Raw genomic sequence first — 21,195 nt, forward strand, 5'->3', positions numbered from 1 at the left:
GATTAAGGCGTGCCTTTGCATAGATTACGCTCAAATATCCTTTGACGACGAAGAACGGGACGCGACGACGGCTTGAACTTGCCTTGATGCTCCGAAAATTACTTCTGAAATTTGTGTGCAAGTGCGCCGTGAGGTTTTTCAGAAAATAATAAAGCTGTCATGGGAGTGAGTGGGAGAGAGTTTTGGTTGGAGGAAAAAAAAGGGTGGCCGAAACTTGAGTCTAGAATTGTGTAGGGTTTTGCAATTTCTTTATTTTAAATACTAATTACTCCTTAATCTAGACTTTAGGCCTAATAAGCCATTAAATTAGGCCCATTAGTATATTTAGGATTTTAAATAAAATAATAACAAAGTTTTCTTTAATTAAAAATGTGAATTTATTAGTCGGGTTGCTAAAAAGCTCGATTTTTAGTTGAAAAACCAACACCGATAAAATTTACGTCCCGGCGTATAAAATTAGTTTAAAATCCTATATTTTCAAAAATTACTTAAAAGCATCGGCCACAATTTAAATAATTAAAAATAATTATTTAATAAAAATCCTTTTACATTTTAGCCATCGGTCCCCGTTCCTCGATTGTCACTTGAATATTCCTAAAAATACCAATTTAATGCATGATGACAATAAAATCTCAAATAGAATATAAACAATTATGTCATATAATTAATTAGCAACTAAAATGAATTAATTACTCATTTTTCATAATTTCCTAGATTCGTATGCCGTTGGAGCACGTCGTCTTAAATTTGGACCTTACAGTACAGCCGACTCTGAGAGACAGAATACGGACAGGGCAGACTTCTGACTAACAGTTACAGAAGTGGAGACAGAGGGACGAGGCTAAGAGCCAGAGACTGTATGCAGTTGTGGACGGCATAGTCAGATATAGAGACCGCCTATGGGTTCCTGACAGTGATTCCCTTCGAGCAGATATCTTGAGTGAGGCCCACAGCACCCCATACTCCATCCATCCATGGAGTACGAAAATGTATAAGGATCTACAGACACTGTATTGGTGGTCGGGCATGAAACGAGATATTCTGCTATTCGTCTCCGAGTGTTTGACTTGTTAGCAGCTCAAAGCAGAGCATCAGAGACCTGCAGGAAAGCTGAGACCACTCCCTATTCCCGAGTGGAAATGGGAGAACATTACTATTCATTTTGTGACAGGGCTTCCGAGGACCACTGGAGGAATCAATGCCATATGGGTGATTGTTGATCGGCTCACTAAATCAGCTCATTTCTTACCGATCAGGAAGACTTTCACCATGACTCAGTACACAGAGCTGTACATCAGAGAGATAGTCAAACTGCATGGGATTCCAGTATCCATCGTGTCAGACAAGGATCGAGGTTCACGTCTGCATTCTGGAAGAGTCTTCACCAGGCGCTAGGTACTAAGTTATTGTTCAGTACTGCCTTCCATCCTTAGATAGACGGTCAGTTAGAAAGGGTGATTCAGATTCTGGAGGATCTACTCCGAGCCTGCAGGATCGACTTCTAGGGCAGCTGGGAGCCGAAGTTACCTCTTGTGGAGTTCACATAAAACAACAGTTATCAGGCATCGATAGGTATGGCTCCATATGGGGCACTGTACGGGAGGAGGTGTAGGTCGCCAGTTTATTTTGATGAGGTGGGAGAGCGAGTAGAGTTGGGTCTGGATATTGTCATGCAGATAGCAGATTTAGTGGCCAGGATTAGGGACAGGATGAAGAATGCACAGAGCCGTCAGAAAAGTTATGCAGACCAGAGGCAGCGAGATCTTGAGTTCGCAGTAGGGGATCATGTTCTCATAAAGGTCGCACCGATGAAGGGTGTGATGAGGTTCGGGAAGAAGGGCAAGTTCAGCCTTAGATTCATCGGACCCTTTGAGATCCTAGAGAGAGTTGGGACACTCGCATACAGAGTTACTTTACCGCCGAATCTAGCGGGAGTTCATAATGTGTTCCAAGTCTACATGTTGCGGAAGTACATGTCGAATGCGAACATGTGATTAACTATGAGCCACTAGAGCTGACACCGCACCTGTCATTCGAGGAGAAACCCACTCAGATACTGGATAGGCAAGAGAAGTGAAACGACCTTTATTTTTTTATTTTTTATACTAATCATAAATCATAAACTCGAAAATACTATCTAAATAAAATAACTTGACATTTCTAACAATCATAATAAATTAACAATTTAACATCTCAAGTGCATAAAATAAAATCCTAAATCATCGATTACCCAAAATTTCTATATCGACCTTCACAAAGATCAACTAACAATAAAAATAAAGCATAAAAATATCTATAATAAAAATCATTAACATAATCTTTAAATCATATATCTATCTAGCTAGTGCGGAAACATAAAGGCCCTTGGGTGTGTACTGTTGCACTCGATCCACTCAAGCGTTAGCGCCTCCCATCAATCATTAAATCCTTCATCATACAAACCTAGTAAGTCTAAAGACTCAGCACGTTTTAAACATAGATAGCAATTAATATATATACAATCACATGCATTAAAATCATACTTTTATTTAAAATAGGTTTTGAACATAAATAAAACATTTAAAATTATTTGAGCATAATTAAATCCTAAATCGTAAAATCATTTTAAAATAACTTTAAGCATAAATAAATCCTTTAAAAATCATTTAAAATAAGCTTTAAGCATAAATAAATCATTTTAAAAACAGCTTTAATCATCATCATAAATCCTATATCATAAAATCCTTTTAATCATAAGCTTTCAATCATATATCATTTTGGGTGAAGTTTGATCCTTGAAAGTGACTAGCTTTTATCTTTTGGTCAACAGCAGTCTTAGCTCCACATGGCCCATGGGGGTGTGCACTAGGCTCCACCGTGAAAATACGATCGTCGAGGCTCCCTCGGAGGCCTTTTCCCATAGACGAGCTCCCTCTGTGGCCTTTTCCCATAAATAGATTCCCTCTGGGGCCTTCTCCCGTAAATGGGCTTCCTCTGGGGCCTTTTCCCCTCGCGACATCCCCACAAAATTGTAAATTCACCGTTCCTTCTTAAAACGGATCCCCCACATATCATATATCATATATCATATCTTTTGTCACAGTCAATTCACATCCCTCAAAATATTTTTTTCCTTTTCTTCTAAAATCATAAAATGACGTAGCTTTCCAAAAAATAGCATTTTAAAACAGTACAAATTGCACAGTTTTACAATAAATCATAAAAAAAAAATAATATATTATCATCAAAATCATCATTTTAAATCATAGAATATCATTTAACATGCGTTACGATCCTTCGGGACGCTGCCAAGCGTTTTCGTATTTTTCTAAGTGTAAAATTACCGTTTTGCCCCTGGACTTAAAAATTCTCGAATTTATCTTTTTGTTACTTTTAATGACATGGGCTTACCTTAAATAATTATTTAAGCTTAAATATAATTTTCCATAATTTTATAAAGCTTAAAACAAGGCTTTTCGATGAATTCTTTAATTAGCGTTTCGTGCGGCGATAAAATCCCGAATAAATCCAAAACTAAATATTTTGATCCCTAATTTTAAACATAACATTTTTTTTATTTATTTTACCCTTGTGAGACATGAACCACACCCGTGGACCCATGGTGCTATTTATTCTTACTAAATTCGAAATATGACCCATTATCGAACCAACCGAGCCATCTCCCAATTTACTTGAGCCACGCCCGAGCCACCTCGAGCCAAACCTGAGCCAACCCACCTAAGCACCCTTCTGACCAAGCCCCACCCAAAGAACCAGCCCCTAGCTCGCTCAAACCCTGCTGGAAACTGAGACCAAACTGCATGTGTGTGTGCGTGAGCATCCTAGGGGACTTAGGACTCCTATCTAGACTAGGACCATGGGCGGAGCTATATGTGGGGCTGGGTTGGGCTCCAGCCACACCTAATTTTTTTAAAAAAAATTTATATGTTTTATTTTAAAAATTTTATTGATTAGCCCTAAGGCCCAATCTGTTTTTTCTCTCTTTTTCACTTGTCTGCTACGTCATATCTATTTTTCTCTCTCAAACTATCACAATTTTCATTATTTCAAATGGCCGTAACTTCATCATCGGTCGCCAGTTTTCAAAATCGATTGTAGATTCGGAAAGCCCAATGCATAAGCTTTCTTTTAATACCAAATTTTCGAAGTTTCTTTGTCGCCTTAAAATCAGTCGTCGCCCATCGGTCGCCGTTTTCAATGAAAATCATGACGTAATCTTAGTGTTAGACATTCTACAGCTCGTTCTTTTTGTTCTTAGTTAGATTTCGAAAAATAACGAAACACCATTTACTTGGAACAAAATATAATTTTAAGAAATATGAACGCTCTAACTTAAAACACACTTATATGGAGAAATAGTATACGGAGCTTATAAGACTATAGGATTATCAGGTGAAAATTTTGAAAGGGAAAATTGGTTTTCTTGTTAAAGTATGTCTGCTTCTTTATAATTTTGGTCATTTATGTTGTCAAATTTCAGTTTTAACACACTACATTTTTTTTGGTAAAGTATGAACGCTCTAAATTAAAACACACTTGTCTGACGTGACGTTAATTTGGCACCAATACAGCTCTAACGTGTGTAGTGTTACATCAATATATATATGACCGATATTACAATTTCCCCGTCAACGGAAAATTATTGAATTTATATGTCAAACATAAATCCATTCGGCCATGACGACGTCAGATGAACGTAGTATTTTCATGAGCAATAATGATAATAAAAATGGTCGGTGCATGTTTCAAATTAAAGCGACTCGCCAATTATGGATTTAACCACTCTGCCCACTTCCCATTATCTTTTTCAAATATTTTTAAAAAAACAATAATATCATGAGATAATATTGATTTGATTCAGTTAGCCATAATAAGTTAAACTAAAGTGATATTTTATGGTGTAAACGGCACCAAAGAGAATTATGTCGAAGATTATTTGAGACAAATAAGTCAGGAACCTACGATTTGATTGACAGGTGATTTATATATTTTTATCTACGTCGTTTACTTAGTTATCGAATCTGATATATTTATTTAATTGACAGGTTGATTCGTCTTGTTTTAACTCTCTCCGTTTATACATCAACAACGGAACGAGCATTTTCAACAATGAAACTTGTTAAAACAGCTCTTCGTAACAAGATGGAAGCAGAGTTTTTCGGAGATTCTATGGTAATCTACATCGAACGAGATTTGGTTGAAAAAATTGATAACGATTTAATAATTAATGAGTTTTATTCTAAAAAGAATCGAAGAGCACAACTTCAGTAGAGTTTTAGCTCCATGTTTTCGAATGTATTAAATATTAAATACTCTTGTTCTATGTTTTCATGAAGTCAATGTTTACATATTTTTTATTTTAAATTTTTTAGTTAATTATTTATTTTATTAAATACAGCATGGGACAGAGCCAGCCCCAGGTAATTTTGAATCCTTGCTCTGCCCCTGACTAGGACACTTCAAGCTGGTTAACCATTGACCCCTCTCGACCCTTACTGACCCTGGACAACGCCCAGACTCGACCCAGACCAGCACTTACCCTGGAACCCAAGCATGACGCATCTAAATTCAGAAGACACAAGCTGCGGGTCTTGTGCTTTTTCATGCCCTCTTGAACCAGCGGCTAGTCCAGCCACTGGCCCAGCCCTTGCCCAACACTCTAGGACCCTGATGGTCCTACCTAGCTTGCCTCCAGACCGAGCCGCAGCCCCCATGTACAGCAGCTACTCGCGGAAGAGCTTGGGGAGAGTGCTAGCTTTCGTGGACTCTTCCCCAGCCTGAACCACGAGTCCTAGCCATGCTAGGACTCTTCCTAGGACCTAGCCACGATCCTTAGGACCCAACCCCCAGCCCTGGTCGAGCCCCAAGACCCCATGCATAAGAACCGAGCCTTGAACCTCAACAAGCACACAACCTCAAAAAAAAACTCACGTATTTTTCTTTTCCCTTGTGTCCTATGGTTCCAGCCTATTTCCTATTGATTTTATCATGTTTCAATCACAATTCAACCATATTTTATCATTTTTTGGCAGCGTGTCCGTTGGGTTCATAACGATTCTTTTGAAACAGCGTAAAATCGTAAAAACGTTGAAAATCCGTATCATGCCGTAAAATAATCGAACCCACGTATTTTTCATGCATACTCAATTAAAACACACATATTATGATTTGTATGATGTTTTAAAGAGTTTATGAACGTGCCTTTGTGTTTATAACGCTCGAATTTTCAATTGTCGGCGAGGAAGGACGAACGGGCGACGAAGAACACAAGCTTTCCTTCTCCTTTTTTTTTTTTTTGAAATTATGAATTGTGTGTGTGGTGTATTTCGGCTCTTTGGTGGCTGATTATGGTGTTTTTGAAAGCTTGGTAACTTATTTATAATTAAATTAACATGCTAATGGGCTTTGGTTTTGGGATTGCAAGTTTAAGGGTAATTGGGTCTACTTAAATTAATTAAATTAGGCCCAATAACACTTATTTAATTAAATGATAAAAGTTTATAAATAAGTTTCCCAAAAATAATATTTTTTATATTTTAAAACTCCGTGTTTGCTCAAAACCGGCTTTCCGGGAAAAATCGAGCTCGACTCGTAAAATAATTCGAACTCCAACAATTTTAGGAAAATTAAATCATTTTCATATTAGGAAGCTTTGTAATTATTTAATGAAAAATAATTATTCTTGTCTTGATCGTCCCCGGTCTCCTTTCCCCTGCCTATTATCAAATATTCGGGTAAAATATTTAATTTCATGTAATCATGTCATATTGTCATTTAATTATGCAATCATGCATTTAATCATATAATAAATATCATGCAAGCATTTAAAAGCAATTAAATAAAATAATTAAGCAATTAAAATAATTTGCATGCATGCAGTTTACGTATGTTGGTTTTTCGGACGTTACAAGAAGGGGCTCCAGAACAAGATGATCCAGATGGTCAAGGTCAAGTGGCTGAATCATTCCGAGGAGGAGGCCACATGGGAATCCGAGACAGAGATGAGGAGTCGCTACCCGGAGTTATTCAGTACGTTCTAAATTTCGAGGACGAAATTTTATTGAAGGGGGGAAAGTTGTAAGGTCCAGGAATTTAATTCACGTAACCTGAATGCATGCAATCTAGGGTTTTATTTTAAATTATGAGTTTAATTATTTTTATGCATTTTATGCATAATTATTGCATGATAGGATTTGTTTCATGAAATTTTAGATGTTTATGCATTAAAGATTTTTAAGTTGCATTTCGCGCTCGAACGAGGAACGGAGACCGGAAAATTTTCAGGAAAAATTATTGTTATTACATGATTAAATTTTATTAATGAATATAAGATTTTTTAAACGTGCTTTTCAAGAAATGGGTTTCGTTGGGTATTTTTACCCGCCAGAGCATATTTTTTAGCAGTACCTAAATTTTATCGAATCGGTAGACTTTTGAGGTTTCGGCTAATATTTTCAAGAATTTAACAAAACGAAATATTTTTTTGGAATATGTTTGGACTTAATGGGCCTATTTTTAAGTTTGTTGGGCTTAAAACTCTATTTGAACTTTTAATTAGCAATTTAGGGCCCATTAGTTTATTTGCTAACTATTTAAATAATACCTAATTAACCCTAAACCTAATATTATCCACTCCTCCAGCCGACACCCCTTCATTACAGATTTTTTCTCTTGGTTTCAGCAAAATTCCCTGAAGGAAGCTTCGGCCTTAGCAAATTATTGCAAAAGAAATTCTTCCAGCACTCGTTCTTCGATCTTCTCGTGTCTATAACATCAAAGGCACGCATTGTATCATTTTTTTGCATCACACTCATTTTATATGCTGTTAAATGGGTTTATTGCATGAAAACTTTCGATCCAATCATGTGCATAAGAGATTTTGGGTTTCATGTGCCTTTCTTGCAATCCATTGTTGTCTTTCACGTTTTTTTCTGTATTTTTGTGTAAGGGCTGCTAGTTCACGATGTTGAGGGCTGTAAATGGTGTCAAGGGGTTGTCTTGGGGTTTATAAATGTTGCTAATCGCTGCAGGGGGAAGGGCCGATAGTATTGTTTCAATGGGGTGGCTCGGTTCTTGGGATAATTAGAGTGCAGGGGTCAGCTAGCCACACAGGGACCTAGCCAAGCCTTAGGGTCTGAGACAACGTTTGGAAGGGCTCAGCACGTGCTGGAGCCAACCCCAATCACGGTTGATCGAGGAGTAGGAAGTAGCCGTGAGTTGGGTTCCTTGGAGTCTAGCGACCGATCGTGATGTACATCGTGCATGGGGCTGTAGCCATGATTCTAGTGGGTTCAGTAGAGTATAGTCTTGGTCCTGGGTAGGGTGGTTTGTGGCTGAGTCACTTGGGCGTGAGCTAGGGGCGAGAATTCTCAAGTGGAGGGAGTGAGGGTTTGTTCCTAGGTGGTGAAAAAAATCCAACAGCTTTCCAGGAGTTGTTTGAAGGGCTTAGAGGTCTGGTCTTGAGGTTTTTAGAGCATTTAAAATTTTTATTAGGTGTGGTAAAAAGTTGGGAAAATTTTGGAGAAGTTTCGGTTCAATTCGGGTCAAAACCGGGACTCCGGTCCTAGTTTTAAAATTAATCGAATAAGTTTGACTTTGGGCTCAAGTTTACGTCTAAGAATGCGTATAAATATGTTTTGGGACATTTTAAGGAGTTCGGTAAGCTTCGGGTCAAATTTTAGAGGTCCAGGGAACAATGGTAATTTTGGTTTTCCCGGGGCAAAATGGTCATTTTGCACCCGGGGTGAGATTTTGGTTCTGGCAGTGCCCTGAGCACAAATTTACTATATTTTAAATGTTTATGCATCATGGTCTCGCTTTTTAAGATTTTATGAAAATATACGTTACCTGCTTGGATTTAAAGAAAATTGCATATGTGCATGATTTTTATAACTGATGAAAATGATGATGTTTTGAATGATGAGAATTAGCTGTGACTATCGAAATATATATAAATGCATAAGACGTATATGTAAATGATGATGATGAGGCCTAGGCACAGTGGATGGTTAATCATGTCACTGATGTCCAACAGCCGGCGAGTACCGCGGTTCTATGTATGATGGATCCATCGTAAATGATGATGTACGATAATCACCTCTAATGAATGGAATTCACCAATGGGAATGATGAATGTTGAATGATGAATGATGATTAACGAGGAGCTGTTGTGACATGTTTACATTATGCTTTTAGAGTTCATGAAAGATAAGTTTTGTACGGTATTTTCCACTGCTGTGTGCCATATATATGTACTTGTTATTTATGGTATAGGTGAGTTGAGTCTTTAGACTCACTAGGTGTGTGTGATGCAGGTGAGTTCGATGGCGAGAGGACCGGAGGTGCTGAACTATGAGTCGACAGACCTGGTAGGCGACACGACCCGAGGACCTCACGATTTTCCGCACTTTTACGATTTTATGTTATTGAGAGGATATGAGCATTTTATACGCTGTTTTATGTTACTGTTTGATATTAGGATTTTTACTCGTTTTGCTCCGTCATATTTTTAGTGGTAATTACTTATGATTATTTTTAAACGATATTTTTAAGTAAGACTGCATGCATGCAATTTATTTGAATGCTTAATTTCCAAATGTGAGCTTTTTAAAAAAAAAAATATTTCCGCACTTTTAAAACGGTAGACATTACAAAAACGATCATGAATTGATCTAGATACGGCTGAAATACGCGATTCTTGAAGATCGCTGGCGCATTGGTCAGACCGAATGGCATGACCATAAATTCATAATGCCCATAACGAGTTCTGGATGCTGTCTTATGAACATCCGCCTCTTTCACTTTCAACTGATGGTATCCAGAACGAAGATCTATCTTTGAGAATATCGATGCTCCTTGTAATTGATCAAATAGGTCTTCAATTCTTGGTAGGGGATATTTATTCTTGATGGTGACCTTATTCAGCTCTGTATAGTCGATGCAAAGTCGCATACTACCATCTTTCTTCTTTACAAACAATACTGGCGCGCCCCATGGAGAACAACTAGGGCGAATGAAGCCCTTGTCTAATAATTCTTGGATTTGATCTTTTAATTCTTTCATCTCGACGGGCGCTATACGGTACGGTCCTTTAGAAATAGGTAATGTGCCCAGAATCAACTCACTAGAAAATTCCACCTCACTGTCCGGTGGAATGCCATAGACTTCCTCAGGAAAGACGCTTGAAAAATCTCTGACAATATCATACTCTTCTAGCCTCTGACTGTTGGAAACATGTGCTGAAGTTACACATGCTAGATAAGCTTGGCATCCTCTCTTAATAAGCTTCCTTGCACACATACATGAGATAATGTATGGCATTTGCTTGTTCCTTGCTGCCTCAAATATAAAAGAATTTCCATTAGGCGGCCGAATAGACACTGTCCTCCGCCGGAAATCTATCGAAGCTCGATTTGATGTTAGCCAATCCATGACAATTATAAAGTCAAATTCAGGCATCGGAAGTACGATAAGATCTGCCCGAACTACATTCTTTTGTAAACGAAGCTCCAGATTATTCACAATACTCGTAGTGACCATTTGATCACCGGAAGGAATAGAAACTTTGAAACCCAATCCCATATCCTCAAGTATAATGTTCAATTTCTTAACGAAAGTCTCGGATATGAAAGAGTGTTTAGCTCCCGAATCCAGCAATGCATAGGTAGCTATATCTAGAATGAATATCCTTCCTACGACGAATATGCCGTTAATTTTTTTCGTGTTGAAGCTTAAGAAGATTTCTATCATTTTCCCAAAATTCTTGAAACTTTAGTGAATGGACCCTATTAATTATAATAAAAATTGCATTTTTAACCCTCCAGTTTTCCGGAATTTACATTTTAGTCCCCACAAATTTCAAAATTTGTTGTTTTGACCCCTTAAATTTTTGGAAATTTTGATTTTTGGTCCTTAAGCTTTCAGAAATTGCATCATCTGTCCTTAAATTTTTCAAGAATTACAATTTTGCCCCTTAAGTTTTGGTTAATTTCAATTTAGTCTTTTAAATTTTTGAAGATTATGATTTGATCCTTCAATTTCAGAAATTGCCAAACATGCCAAAAGTTTTGATTTCTCTCAATTTTAGGCCTAAAAATTTTCATTTGGGAATAATTACCTTTTTTACATAGTTAAAGCCCAAAATTCAAGTCCAAATTCCTATGGTTTCCATTGTCCTTTCTTAATTCCAACTACGGTAGAGCATGCAACCTAATTTCCACTAGGTTATTCTTAAATCCCAAATCAATTCTAATAAACAATTTAACATTTCATGCAATAAAGGCAATGTAAAAACGTTAAATAACTAGGTTACATGTGATAAGGGTCGTGTTTGGCTCTTCCTCAACTTCTTCAGCATGCATAACATAAGCTCTTCCCACTGTTGGTGCTTTTTTCTTCGAGCAATCAGCAGCCTTGTGACCTTTCTCCTTGCATATAAAACACTTGTATGTCCCCCACATGCACTTGTCAAGATGTGGGCGATTGCATTCCTTGCATAAGGGCCTTTCAGCAGGTTTTGGCGTTCCAGATTGTCGTGGTTTTGGTGGTCTTGGCTTCTTTACTTGTCCTTGGGGCTTTTGCTGCCCTTGAGGTCTAGGAGGTTTTATATATGGCTTCTTATTCGGCTGAGAATTTTGCTGGTGCTGCTGTCTTTTGTGTTGTACCTCAAAATCAGTATCTTTCAATGCTTGCTCAGCTTGATATGCATAGGTAGTGGCAGCAACATAATCCACTAGACGCATCATCATTACATCACGACGGATGGTAGGTCGAAGACCATCCATAAAGTGTCTCATCTTCTCAGCAGTGTCTCTAGTAATGAGGGGCACAAAGTGACAACCCCTCTCAAACTTCCTCACAAACTCAGCCGCAGTCGTGTCCCCCTGACGGAGACTCATAAACTCCCTCTTCAATCGCCCTCGAACATCAGCAGTGAAGTACTTCTCATAGAAAATTTCCTTGAATCGAACCCATGTAAGCGTAGCCAAGTCAATCCCAAGCTCCGCACCTTCCCACCCAAAGGAAGCATCATCTCTAAACATGTATGTATCACACCTCACTTGGTCAGCGTCTCCCATATTCAAATAACAGAAATGATTCTCGAGAGATCGAATCCAACCCTCAGCAGCAAAAGGGTTGGTAGTGCCAAAAAACTCCCTCGGACCGAGCCTCCGAAACTGATCATAAATATCATGTTGTGTTCTAGGAGCATGCTGAAACTGCTGCTCAAAAAAGCGTTACATGCCCTCTAGTGCGCGGATAGCAGCATCTCCAATAGGAGGCGGGGGTGCATTCTCTTGACGATCTTTAGTATTTTCAGCTTTATTATCAGTATTAGGTGCACGTCTAGGAGGCATTATATCTTAATGTTTCCCAAATTCTAAACGTAACCAACATACATTTAAATTTAAGGTCTCTAAGCATGCAGCATATAGATTTCATTTATCTTTAATCTTTAAACATGAATATCATTAAACATGCATCTTAAACATATAAATCATGCTATCATGCAGGTACTAAGCATAAAATCATATAAAGCATTTAAACTTACAAATTTGAGACTTGATGACTGAGCTTTCTGGAACTTGCGGTGGCACAACCCTTTGCATGAACATTGCTCTGATACCAACTGAAACGTTCATTACTCGTTTTTCTTAAAAAGTATTAAAAAAAATTTTCCCTAACCTCGGCCGAAATACCTAAATACATGTATAAAGTATTTTGACACCATTTTAAAATAAAACATATCAACTATATTTGAAAATTCAAAAGAAATGAATTTGAAACATAAATTCGTAAATCTTTTCCAAACCTAACTTACCAATATTTCAAAATCATCCTACCTCTAACATCCTCTCCAAAACCACTCAAAATCATATAACAGTCGTAAAAATCTTAAACGTAAACTTAAACGTAAATCATAATCATAACTCATAAAATCTAGCGCTGGTCCTCAGGTTGTGTGCACCTTCAGTCAAGCAAGATCAACCATCGAAACCTCCATCAATATTAATATCATGCTCACCTGCACCCATCACACCTAGTGAGTCTAATGACTCAGCAAACCATAATCTTGATAACGAGTAATATGTATACAATCGCATGCAACAGTGAAAATGTTTTTACTCAAAATAACTTTTCATGAACATGCATAAACATAACATTTTTCCTTTCATCATTTCATATCATATATCTTTTCATCATAAACATTTTCCTTTTCATCATAAGCATATACGTTTTCCTTTTTATTTAATTCAAATCGTTAATTGTGACTTTCGTTTCATCATAAGATCGATGGATCCATCTACATATAACCACAGTACTGGGCAGCGGGGACATCAGCGACACTCTCACCCGTCAACTGAGCCTTGGCCTAACATCATCATATGGAAATACGATCGTCGGGCTCTCTCTACGGCCTTCTCCCATAGACGGGCTTCCTCTGAGGCCTTCTCCCGTATATTAGCTTCCTCTGGGACCTTTTCCCTCAAAATATCCCCAATCATATCATCATAACATCATAATAGTCATAATTATTTCATCTCCTCCAACGTTTCATATTTTCATCACTTATAAAAATCACGCATATAAATATCATTTTTCTTTTTAAACCAAGCATGCAACATATCTTTTAGCCTTAAAATTTTATCATAAAATTCCATAAATATTTTAAATAATCATATTAACATATATTAAAGCATTCAGGGCACTGCCATGATGTTTACTATTTTTCAGGTGTAAAATGATCGTTATATCCCTTACTGTAAAAGTTATCGATTTTGACTTTTCTTACTTTCGTTGACACTAGACCATCCAAATAATTATTTAAACTTAAATAAATTTCCTGATATTTTTATTTAGCTTAAATTCGAGGCTTTTGATTTTATTTCGTAATTAATAATTCGTGGAGCGTTTTAATTTTGAATTAATTCGAAATTTAATATTTTATTTCTAAATTTTAAACATAGACTTTTTATACCTAAATTACCCTCATGAACCATGATTCGACCCCCGTGGACCATGGTTTGACCCTTAGCCTTTAAAACCCTAAAAACCGAACCATCCATAGCAAACCCTCGAGCCATCTCACGTTTTCTTCGAGCCGAGCCCAAGCCACCCCCAGCCAAGCCCTTCCCAGACCGTCTATGGACCCTACTGACCAGCCATGACCCCTTGAACCAACACTTAGCCCACTGCAACCTCTTGCACGAAGACAAGAAGCAGCGCGAGTGCTTTCCCTCGTGCCTATGGACTCTAACTCGACAAAGCCCCTTTGCCATAGCCACCACCCAAGCTCGAGCCCTCATGACCCTCACTGGACCACCCTCAGACCTCTCCTAGCCCAGCTCTGTCCACTCTGGCCGAGCCACGATCCCTGCGCACAGCTGCACTCTCGACTTGCATGAGAGGAGTCCTATCACGCAAGGACTCCTTCCTAGCCGCTGCGCACGAGTCCTAGCATGGCTAGGACTCTTCCTCACCCTCACCCACACTTGGCCCGAGCCCTGGTCCCGCCTTGGACGAGCTGTGCGCTGGTCTACATCCTAACCAAATCCTATGAACCAACATGCTCCAATTTCGTTCCGAGTGGTTCTAGTTTCATGTGCCCCGCCCTAAATTTCATGTTCAAACGTCCATCTATGATCCTTTAACATGGCAGCCCCTTCACAAAATATATATCAAGTTTTGGAACATAAAATCATACATTAATCATATATCAATGCATAAAAACGAAAATAATCGAAAGTTGAACATGTTTTTAAAGAAAACACAATTCAACACAATACTATGATGTGATAGATGAGAAAAAAAATGTTTATGGCTTGCCTTTACGTATTTTACGCACGACAATTTCGTTGAGATGCGAAGAACGACGACGAAGAACCTCGGCTGAATTTCTTTTGCAAAATCCGATGCCTTGCCTTGAAGATTTCTGTGTGTGCCGTGTCTTATGCTGATGGGAGAGAGTTTGTGTGGTTTAGGGGAAGGGGGTGTGTGCTTTAAGGGTTTTGGGGTGGGGTTTTGGGCTTATTTATTTTAATTAAAAGGTGTAGATTAAACTTTGGCCCATTAGTATGATATACTAGGCCCATTAATCCCATTAGTGCATATTTACAATATTTCGTTTAGGAAAGTTCGTGAAATTATTAGGCGAGTTGTCAAAAAGTTCATATTTTCGTTGAAAATCGAATACCGTTAAAAATTACGTCTCGACGTATAAAATCACCTCAAAACTCCTTAATTTTAAAAATATCATAAAGCATCAACCTTATTATAAATAATTAAAAACAAATATTTAATAAAAATAGTTTCCATTTTTCACCCTTCGGTCTCCGTTCCTCGATCGCATCTCAAATAACTTTTAAAAATACAGTGTACATGCATTCGTGTAGAAAACTACTTCATAACCTTATAAACATATTAAACATAATTAATTAGGTAATTAAAATCATTTAATTAGCTATTTTCCATTTTCCCTAGATTCGCATGCATTTGGATGCGTCATTTTAAATTTTGGACCTCACACAGAGCCTCGGTGTTGTCCCAGGTCGTAAGGACTAATGGTGTACAATCATATCCATGTACTTATTCTCTCGATGAATGATAACCACTTGGAAAGTCCGAGGGAGGACGGTTCGGTATAATCACCATATGACTACCCATCTACATGTTTGGACATCTCTATGTCCTTACCAAAAAACGTGGTACACAACATCACAAATGCTAGTCTCGAGCTCAAGTAACCTTTATCCACGGAATCGACTATGAATGAATTTAGATTATACAGTGTTTACAAATGAGTTTCAACATCGAATTATGATTCATTTGTATTAAAGTATAATCGAGGTCTTTATCTATGTTGATCACATAAATATACAGATAAAAAATAACAAATCATAAAATAATGAATTATATTAAAATAAAGATTGTTTATTACAATTGGGTCAATAAATTCAGTAGCCAACAGTTGACTTATAGGACATCTACTCTAACAAGAATATCCCTAGAACTTCTTTCACTAATACTTACACTACAAGAAAAAAGGCCTACGACAACGGTTTTTCCCCGTTGTTGTAGACCTTTTAAAACCTTTGTTAGAAGTCTTGTGGTTAAAGGGTGTGCTCAAAGACAACGGTGAAAAACCGTTGTCGTAGACGTCTAAAGATGACGGTGAAAAACCGTTGTCGTAGGTATACAAAACCGTTGTTAAAGGTCATGTGGTTAAAGAATTCGCTAAAAGACAACGGTTCTGGAGTGTTGTTGTAGTTACAATTGGCGACGGTTTTTAAACAACCGTCGCAAATAAATTTGCGACTGAAATCATCGTTATCTGTCGCTAAAATTAGCGACGGTCGTAATAAAAATAGTCGCTAAATAGCGACGGTTTTATACACCGTCGCTAAATTTAGCGACGGTATTAATTCAATTTCGTCGCTAATATTAGCGACAGTCTTTTATACTTTCCGTCGCTATTTTTGTCAGTAAAATAAAAAAAAATTTCAGTCGAAAATATTATATTCTTGATTTTAAAAATTTATTAAACTTTAAAAAAAACGAAATTAAAATTGTGTAAGGGAGAAAAATTTTAAGTGTTGTGAAGTGGTAAAAATTTATTAATCTTTAAAGAGAAAAGCGAAATGAAAATTGTGTAAGTGAGAAAAATTTTAAGTGTTGTGAAGTGATAGGGTAGAAAATGGACTGAGGGTGGGGATATTTATAGACAGTTTACGACGGTTTTGATTAAACCGTCGCAATTAGCGACAGTTATTTTTTCAACTGTCGCCGATTTAAAATTAGCGACGCTTTTATAAGAACTGTCGCTTTATTTAGCGACGGTTAAATATAAACCGTCGCTAATTATAGATCGGCGACGGTTTAATAAAACGGTCGCTAAATGTAGCGACAGTTATACAAAAACAGTCGCTAAATTTAGCGACCGTTTTTGGAAAACCGTCGCTATATCTACATCGGCGACAGTTTTACTTAAAACCGTCGCAAATTTTAGCGACGGGTATACATAAACCGTCGCAATATTTAAATTAGCGACGGTTAAATTTAGCGACAGATTTTACTTAGGCCGTCGCGAAACCTAATATTGACAACAAAATTTGTAGAAACACCAGTTGAAAGACAACAGTTTTTTAAAAACCGTTGTCGTAGATATATCAAAGATAACGGTTTTAAAGAAACTGTTGTCTTTGAGCTGATTTTTTTAGGCTATGATTACGGTTTTTGTTAAAACCGTTGTCTTTGATGTGTTGTTAAATAGGATTTTTGTTGTAGTAATTACCAATTAAATAAATTCACCTCTAAGATAATTAAAAAATTATTTACTTTTTTTTACCGATTTTCTAAAAATGTATATTCTTGCAAGCACAAATCCAAAAGGCAATGCTACTGAATACGCTATGTCTAGCCCAATTGTCTTGATCTTGAGAAAATTTGCAAAGGTTTCTGAAATGAACGAATGAGTTGCCCCTGAATCTATCAAGGCTTTCGTAGCTGAACCGGCTATAAAGATTCTCCCTGAAAGATTTGAATATCATGCTAAACCCAATAGTTTTACCAGAACTAAGCTTTTAGACATGCAAAGGTCAAAGTTTTTTGAGGAGAGCAAAAACTCTGCCTTGGGTAGGCAGATTCTTTTGAGGACAATTCTTCAATATGTGGTCAATACTACCACATTTGTAACACTTTCCCGAACCATACATACAAGTCCCAGCATGACGGCGTGAGCACTTGGCACAGACCGGATACTCCACTGTCCTTGGTACTACACGTCCCTGCTGCTGCTGTCCTCTGCTCTTAGATGGGCCGTGGAAATGTTTCTTACTCGGATGCTGCTGCTGAGAAGGATGGTGCGGTGTCTGAAATGGTCGTTTACCCTGATGATCGCGCTCAATATCATTCTGGTCTTGCTCTGCTGCTAGAGCTCTGGAAACAGCAACATCATAGGTAGTAGGGCCAGCCACCCTAACATCACGGCGCAAGATCGGCCGCGAACCATCCATAAAATGCCTCAATTTGGCACCAGCGTCATTTGCAATCAGGGGTACAAAGTGACAACCCCTCTCAAACTTACGGATAAATTCTGTAACAGTCATGTCTCCCTGCCTCAGGGTCATAAACTCCCTGATCAACCTGGAACGCACCTCGTCGGTAAAATATTTAGAGTAGAATACCTCTGTGAATCGCGTCCAGCTCAAAGTAGCCAAAACCAAAGCTATAGATGCTCTTTCCCACCACAGGCGAGCGTCTCATCCTAACAGATAAGTCGAACAACAAACCCTATCTCCATCTTCGAGCCCCATGAACTCAAAAATAACCTCAAGGGATTTAATCCATCCCTCTGCAACCAAAGGATCTAACGTCCCTATGAACTCCTTCGGCCTCATCTTCTTGAACCGCTCACAGACAGCCTCAGGCCCCGTCTGTCTGGCTAACACAGCATTATCCCCCTCGAACTGTGCGAAGAACTGAGTCATCCCAGCTAACATCTGGGCATTCAAGTCTGGTGGAGGGGGTGCTGGTAAATCTCTCTCCTCGTTCTCATGACGATGCTCATCACCTCCTGTGCAATCAATAATGCGTCTAGGAGGCATGATGTTCCATAATTATAACCCATACGTAACCAACATTCATAATTCCCCTATTTTCTTTAAATTTAAATAAACACTTTATAATCGTAATCTTGACATAAAATATTTCATGCAATCATGATGTAAAAATATTTCATGCTTTAAACGAAATGCGTAATCGTAAAACTTACAGACCGAAGACGTGACTTCATGAGCTTCTCGAGAGCAGTAGTAGTACAACCCTTTACAAGATCATAGGCTCTGATACAAGCTGTAAAGGCCCGTATTTCGTATTCATATTTTAGCGGAATTATTAAAAATTTTCTAAATAAATAATTATCTTGTCTCATTTATAAAATAAACATGTAAATAATTTTAAATTCAAACTCACCGCGGAATCAAGTATTGTTTTCAAACAACTTAAAAATATATCCACATATTAGTTTGAACATAAGAAAATGCATAAACTAAAACATGAGGTCAACGGGTTCCTACTACCGCTGTCTCAAGACAACTCACTGGTCTCCGCCCTCGGCCTCGGCCTCATCAGTACCTACAACAATCAAGTCTAGTAAGACTAAAGACTCAACATGTATATATCGTGAATAACAAATAAATATATCATAAAATCGCATGCAACGTAAAAATATGGTATCGTAAAGCGTACAGTGAAAGCCGTATCATGAATAATTATAACTACGTGCATATATGAAAATCATACGCAAAAGTTTTGCTCATTAGAGCTCTCTCATATCATATCATAATTTTCTGGTAGAGATAATGTTTCTAAGCAAGTGGCCCATAACATAACGTGAGCGCCTGATCAGACTAAACCACAGTATACTGGGCGGTAGAGATCACCATAGCCCTTGGACTGGATATCCGTACCCATACATAATCGTAAACCGGTCGTAAGTCACTGGGTGGAGCGGTCCTCGGTTGCGCATACCGACTTCCAAACCCATAACATAAGTTGGCCACAAGACATATCGCATATATCTCAAAAATAAACATTTTATATTTTTATGCACGTAATTTAATTATAACCTTATTTTTTCCGGATGAGTTGGATCGCTCCCAGGCTTGCTGCAACCTAATTCTAATGTGTGACACATGCAAATAATTTTATCTTGACCAAAATTTGACAATCGAACCAAAAACGAGATGATTTTGACCAACAACTTAATTTTTTCAATCATGGCTTCGTACCAACCCGAACCAACATTAAACCGATGTTTAACCATGATTAAAAATACCCCTAACATACTGAAAAATATTCATGATGATAGTTGTACTCGAAAATTGGTGAATGGAATCCAAAAACGTAAAACACTCTTTCGAGAGTCATTTTGGCACATAGCACCGTAAATTCTCGTATGACCTCTAAACTCAACCGAATCACAAACAGCCAAAAACATGACTTTCCTAAGTCATTAAGGTATTGTTCACTCCAAGGCCATAAGCTAAAAGCCAAACAAGAACTCAAACCACCTCCTGAACCGCAACCCATAGCTGCTGTAAAAATGCAGCAGTAGCAGTTTGCTTGTTTTGATCAATTTATGAATCTCATGACCATTGGGGCTTGAACCACCAACCAGAGACTCTTACCAACATCCTGAGGTCTGGTTTGGACCATGGCTAAGGGCTAAAAGCCAACCACAAACCAAGCTAACACCCAGGACATTGAAACACACCAGCCGAGAACCCAAATTCTGTGCAATGGAATGTATTGAATGGTTTTATTGTCTTGTGTTGTTCCAGTGGTCATTGGATTGACCATGGCATGATCTAAACATGATGGAGTGTTATATGAACCGTGGTTATGGGCTACAAGCCAACCCCAATCCATTCCACACCCAAACCGAAACCATACTCATACAAAAAAAATTCAGAATTTTAAAACCGAAGAGCTCCTGTCTTGTTTTTGTAATAATCTGAAAGATCCGTGAATCAAGCTTGGAAAGGACACCTTGGTCACGTCCTTGACATGATAAGGAAGGATTCTAACCATGGCTATAGTCCTTAGGACAGCCAAGATTCGAACACACTCCTTAACCAACCAAGAACAAAAAAACCGTGGCTCAAATCTTTATCTTTGGAAAAAGTTGCTGTCATTTCTTTATTTGTAAATGTATGGATGTAAACCAATGGACCAATAACACTCTAACACATTCTAAGTCATGCCTAGAAGCAGCCTTGGGTGCTTTGAACCGAGCAACTCCTGGAATCAACGAAGACAACACAACCGTGAAATACATATCATAGGGCCGAGAAGGCTTGTGCAGATTTTCAGAATATTGCTGTCAAATTTCGAGTTGTTGCTTAAATCATGAACATATAATGGGTTAAAATTATCTATATGACTTGATTGAAGAGGCAAGAAACCATATATACACGCCTGGAATTTGTTTTGACACAAAACAAATCAATACGACGAAGACAAGCGGCGGAGTCGTAGTTGGATTTTCTTTCTTGTTCTTCTTTTGCTGTTTTCACGATTTCAGCAGCTGAATCCTTCTGATATTTTCGAGCATATGGGCGTAGGAAATGTAGGTAATGAAGGTGAATGTTATAGGAGGTGTTAAAGATGTCATAATATACATTAAGGTGGGAGGTT

Source organism: Primulina huaijiensis, chromosome 8 (genome assembly GCF_012295235.1).
Source record: "Primulina huaijiensis isolate GDHJ02 chromosome 8, ASM1229523v2, whole genome shotgun sequence".
Classification (NCBI taxonomy): domain Eukaryota; kingdom Viridiplantae; phylum Streptophyta; class Magnoliopsida; order Lamiales; family Gesneriaceae; genus Primulina; species Primulina huaijiensis.